General features: G+C 41.7%; 1 protein-coding gene across 2 annotated transcripts in view; it reads right to left on the bottom strand.

Moving 5' to 3' along the window:
- The window catches only part of LOC147027842 (uncharacterized), a 219053-nt gene that overhangs the window by 15639 nt on the left and 197414 nt on the right, over positions 1-6000 (bottom strand). The window lies entirely within an intron of this gene.

Below are 6000 nucleotides of genomic sequence, written 5' to 3'. Positions count from 1 at the left end.
ATGTTGCAACGTCTTCCTCAAGAAACACCTGTCTTGCTTACTGTCCCAAACTCCAGGCCGGTTGCCCACCTGCAATCATTCGTCCCATTATTCTTCAGATTGCAGAATTGTCAACTCCCTGTGTCTGTCGTCTCGTCCTCCTCACTTCAACCTTTCAAATGTGCTGCCCATCACTATTCACTACATCATGTGCTCATCCATGCATGTCCATGATCTCTTCCACACAAGCTGATTCATTCCCACCCTGTTCCTCACGAGGTCATCGTTGCTCATTTTTGCATTAATATCCTCCATTTGTTTTAATTTTTTTGTATGCAAAGTCAAGGCTCGTGGAAGATCCTTTCCTCCTTGGGGATGTCCACCCCTCCTGCTTCCCACACACATCTTTTGGTAGTTTGTCAAAGATGCTACCCTCTGTTGTATCACTCTTCCATGATCCGAGACTGTTGTATAGAAAAAAAGAAAAGGAAAAAAAACAAACAAACTGCTGCATGTGGGAAGCGAAGTAAACTTGATATTCTGCATGTAACCCTTTCATGGGAACAAGAAAACTGCCCTCGCCCTAACGAAAGGCTAATGCTCAAAAGATAAACTTTGCTTTCCAAGGTGATCAACAAACTTTTTTCAACTCTGTTGATTAAAAATTAACATGTACAGATGTACAATTACACAACCATGGATGGGAAAAATAGAAAAGTGGAACTAGTTTTGTGAAAGCAGGTATATATATATATATATATATATATATATATATATATATATATATATATATATATATATATATATATATATATATATATATATATATATATATATATATATATATATATATACATATATATATAATAGAACCACAAGCAACTGAAATGTCATCTGACACAAAAGATTTTTGAGTATGAAGGAGAGGAGTGAGTATTTGGGTTTGTAGAAAGTGTCCTAGTTTGTGTAGAATCCAGGCAAGTATACGTTGAGTCCATAGAGACAGTCGGTGGCAGAGTCCCTTGAAGACTCAGCAGTATACCTGCTCTGAAGCACAACGTTTGTCTTGAACACCGTGGAACCCAGTCGGTGGTCAGATAGAAGTGCACACCCAATTGCAATGCACATTGTGGACATAGTGACCCTTGTCATTATCTCTTGCCATTGTCTCTTGTGTCATGAGACACAAGACCAGCAGATGATACAGGCCAAACAAAGCCTGGGGATAAAAAAAAATCACAAAAGCAGCATCCACGATTCACAAACATCACCATAACAGCTGAATGTTCCACCGACTGTCCTTCGATGCTCTCCGTTCACCCTCTCTACAATGTGCTTCTACCAACTTTCTTACAATTTTCCAGCATTCTCTCTTGCTTTCTCTCTTCTGATGAAATCTGATACTCCTATGTCTTCATGGCAGACACAAAGCATTGTCAATTACACAAAGTCAACACCCTCTACGACAAGCATTGGCAGACATTAACATTCGTCATATTCCCAACTCTCTGTCTTCAACCTTCCAGCCCAATGAAACACCGAAAATAATTGTCGAAGCAGCAAAAGCCCTTGTACTGGTGCTCTTTGTGGATTGAAGAGTTGAGTATAATAGAGTAGACCGGCTGATCTGGCATGAAGTGCACAGAATGAAAAGGTGTTCAGTCAAGTAATGGCTGAGCTAAAATCCAGTGGCATGATTCGATCAGCTCAGCAATGTCTGGAGAGAATGAAGTTCAAGCTTGTATTCAAGACAAATCAAGGATCACACCCATCACTCGATGCCATACTTTGGAACAGACCTGTAGTGATCGCAACAAATTGGTTCAACTCGGCCTGCGTACACAGCAACGATGCAGTTTTGACTATGGTTGTACAAGAAAGTGCAGTATTGTTGTTCCTTTCATTTTCTCTTCTCAAACAAATGCAGACTCCTCTAATCAACATTTTCTTTAAAAAAAAAAAATTAGTATCTTACTTGGACCTTTGCTGTAATTAGCCGGCATCAAAGGCACGCTTATGTAGTAAACGTTAAAAAAAAATAAAAAATACAATGATGCACGTGCTGTTTGTGCAACAGATGCTGATGTTGTAATAAATGAAGTGGCAGAGAATTAATTTGGCTCGTCACACATGTATACAGTTAAGCAATCACATCACTTGCAGACTGGTTAAATATGCTTTGGATGGAAACGGTCAACGATGCTCAGGATTCGGAACCCGTGACCTTTGGAATAGAACACTTTGTAGTGTTAATGAAGTTATAGATTTCATAGATGTCAATAGAGAAGGAGGACAGCAGGCTTACTCTCATGTAAATAAGATATCGATAGTCAAGGTTCACACAGCCAGGAAGCAATCAAATTTGAAGCCCCACCTGCCCCCCCCCTTCCCAGAGTAAAATAGGCCTTTTTGGAGGATATTTTGTTTTCCAGGAGAAGAAAAAAAGACATTTCCAAGGGTATATTTGAACAAATTTTAGCATATCCTTTTAAGCACTAGTCTGTGGTGGCCGAATCTGAAAAAAGGGCATTGGAAACAGGTGGGGAGGAACTAGGGGGGCAAAAAAAGGAAGCAATCATGAAAGTGCAAACATTTTCAAGTCAAAGCCACCTGTAGAGGCACAGAAACGGTCAACCAAAAGCAGATCGCAGAATATCCCGAGGACATCAGTGGATCACCAAAATGCCAGTATAACATGGACTCGGCATGGGACGTCACATACGCGAGTCGTGGGCAAGTGTTTACGGCAATGATGGGTGAGCTAACCAATCGGATTTAGTCAGGAATGTTAATTTTTGCAGGATTTTACAGTTTCACACAAACTACTGTCACAATGTCAGGAACACTGGTCGATGGCTTTTGAAGGTAAGGCAGACAAAAGGGTGGATTTTTGAGAGTTTGAGTGCTGATAAAACTGAAAATAAAATACATTCAGAAGACTTTTATTGGGTTTTTGAGGCTCTGTGTGAGCCCCTAAAATATTGTCAAGCAATTCAAGGCTGCAGTTTGTAACACCCCGAAAGTAGAGCTCTTAAATACAAGCTCAGATGGTCGATCAGGTTGAGGTGAAACACATTTTCTTAATCTTCCAATTGGTTTGATTTTGAGCTTGCAGCACGGAAGTGAATACTGTAATTATAAACGAAAAATCATCACATAATAAGAGTTAATCAATGTTAACCTACTTGTAATGCTATGGGCCAGCAGGGGCACGATAAAGCAAGGGGGAAAGAGGGGTGGGGGGGGATAAAATGGGCATGGGAAAAAATTTAAATAAATAAATTAGTGAGATAAGTCAGGCCTGTTGGAAGGGTGCTGAGAACAGGAAGGAAGGAAGTGTGAAGGTTGTGAAGAGCACATCTGGGGTGAAATGACAGTTATTAACCATGGCTATTTGCAAAGCCAAGGCAACAAATGATAACCATTTGAAGTGTCCTGGGGGCATTGACAACACAAAAGGCAACTGAACCCCAAGGACGTTCAAACCACACAGACAGTCTTAGCTCGTGGTGGTACTGTCTTTCTGAAACAGTGAAGAAGCCTTGAGTACAGCAACAGCGCACAGGCTGACACAGTCAATCCAAGGGAGAGAGACTTGAGATAGTGCTGTGCAAAATAGCGCAGTCAAACTGCAGACTCATGAATAGATTATGGAAACACCACTGAAAACCTACTACTGCAAGCCTGTGTTGGACACAGTGTACACCATTGTGTCCATGGTTGCCAGATGAACCAAGTTGAGAACTGGATGTGGCTACTCTCATCTTATAGTGTAGCAGAGAGGTGAGACAATCATTTAAATGACGATGCAAGCACCAAAATTGGCATGAATGCCCATCAGAGACCCCCCCGTTTTCTTTTTTTAATTTTTAAAACAGCCCGTTAACCGTGGGAAATTCCAAGATGGCTGCCATTTTTCAAGATGGCCACCATTACAGACATTAAAAATAAAATACTATTTTCGCCATAAAATTTGACAGAATACTCTGAATTGAATGATCTTGATGTCAAATCATGTGTTTTTGACGCTGCAGAAGCTGAATTTACATCTTTAAATCTTTCCAGATGCAGCTTTCTATCAGTTTTCACAGAATATATGAAAAAAGGCCTGGAATGCAATTCGATATTACAAACGAATGTCAGTTTTCAACAAACATTTTAGTGTCATTCATCAAGTAGTACAAAAGGAATGTCTAATGCACCTTCAGAATTCTAAATCAATTGTTTACCATGACCATGTCACTGTACTAACAGAAAAATCAAATGGAGTTGAACACTATAATTCTGTCGCCATTTAATAGCTAAGTCACTCTGATCAGACGTTCCGCCACGTCAACAACAATACAAGCAATTGAATGATAAGTCTAAATCTGTCTATGAAAATGTAATTGTTTCTCCTTAATTATTGTCTTTGCACTTGTAACACTTATCAACTTGCAAGTGCTCATATAACAAGCAGTATGAACCTGTTTGTCCTCTGTGTCTTTGCATTGTTTGTCCATATATTGTCTTTGCACCTATGGCACTCTTAGTCATGTCTACACACGATGAGCTAATCCTGGCATCTGCAGCTGCACGGTGCTGTACAGGTGAGACCTAAGCTATATAATAGCATGTGCACCTCCCACAACATTCCTTCTTGCATTCACACTTGGTTAGCAGCTGGCATCCTTTATCCATTCCCAGTCAGCAGGATTTTGGGTTTCTGGTTGGCAGACTGTTGACGGACTCCATATGCTTGAAGCTGACAGAACTCAATCTGCTGTACTGGCAGATGCTACTCCTGCCTCCACAAGGGCTCCTGTCCACCCGCTGTCCTGGAGAACAGTGCCAATGGACCTCAGTGCAGCCATTTCAATATGCAGGCCTCTAAACATGATGACAAACTTGTCCTTGCCATACTGGTCAGGCCAGTGCCACTGTATCTGTTTGGCTAATGCATAGATTGTCTGGTCAGCAGTGATGACAGGAACTTGGCCTGGGCTGAAAAATGCCACCATATCCTTGATCTTGTCCATCACATGCCGTATTTTCGCAAATGAGTGGGCTTGTTCTCGAAGAAGAGGAAACAGCGATGCAATGCTGACTTCAAATTGTGGACTTCTCTTCTTGAATGCGTGGTGGGCTGATCAAGTGACATTCACTGCACTGTCTACATCTTCAGTGATGCTGACCCCAAGCCATTCATACTCAGGTCAGTCAGGTCCAGTCGTGGCAAGTCAGCCAATGGGACACTCAGATGTTCCGTCCAAGGAGCAGAAGGGTTCTTATTTGTGGAAAAAAGCAGAGGGAATGTTGGTGAAGGAGTCAGGAAGTTCTGGGACTGTCCTCACTTTGCTCTCTCCGAACTGAAGTGGTTCACGCTTTTTACCTCCATCTTCTGAAGTTGGATGCTGAAAAATGGAAATGCTGGTTCCATGAAAGGAGGTGGTTGCTGATGTTGCAGTTGGGTTGTGGTCAATGTTGTCCATGGCAGAGGTGGTGAACAACCCTTTTCACAGGAATGGTGGAAACACTACCCCACCCTCCACACACTTGCTGACAAGTGCATCTCCAAGCTGTACGGTGACTTCCAGCTCCCTGTAATATGAAATACAAATGCCATGTTTGTAAAGCAGATCTATCAGAGCTGTCTTTCTGGTCTTGGCCATCGGAAAAAGACATTCCCATGTACACAGGGAATGAGGTCTCACAATCTGTCAAATGACAGTGAGTAGCTGCTCCCTCTTTGTACCTTGCTTAGCAGTTGTACTGCAGCAGTTGCACCATTGCTAGGTCTGTCTTTGAAGCACCAAATCTCAGTCCCATGCTCAGCCATGCCTACAAACTGAATAAGAGTCAATGGAATGGCTTCTTCAACACATCCTTCATGGAAGGTTCCATAAAATTTGAATTTGTGGTCCATCATGTGGCGTTGATATCGTTCTTCTTCATCCGTTTCAGCTGTTTCCCAAGTGTTTCCCAAGTTATGGCCATTTATGATACGGTTGGTCCGATCTAATTGAAACAATGCCCCAATCC

This window comes from Eptatretus burgeri, chromosome 4 (assembly GCF_056783735.1).
Source record: "Eptatretus burgeri isolate ZD-2024b chromosome 4, Ebu_testis_v1, whole genome shotgun sequence".
NCBI lineage: Eukaryota > Metazoa > Chordata > Myxini > Myxiniformes > Myxinidae > Eptatretus > Eptatretus burgeri.
This window is presented reverse-complemented; position numbering and strand designations above follow the sequence as displayed.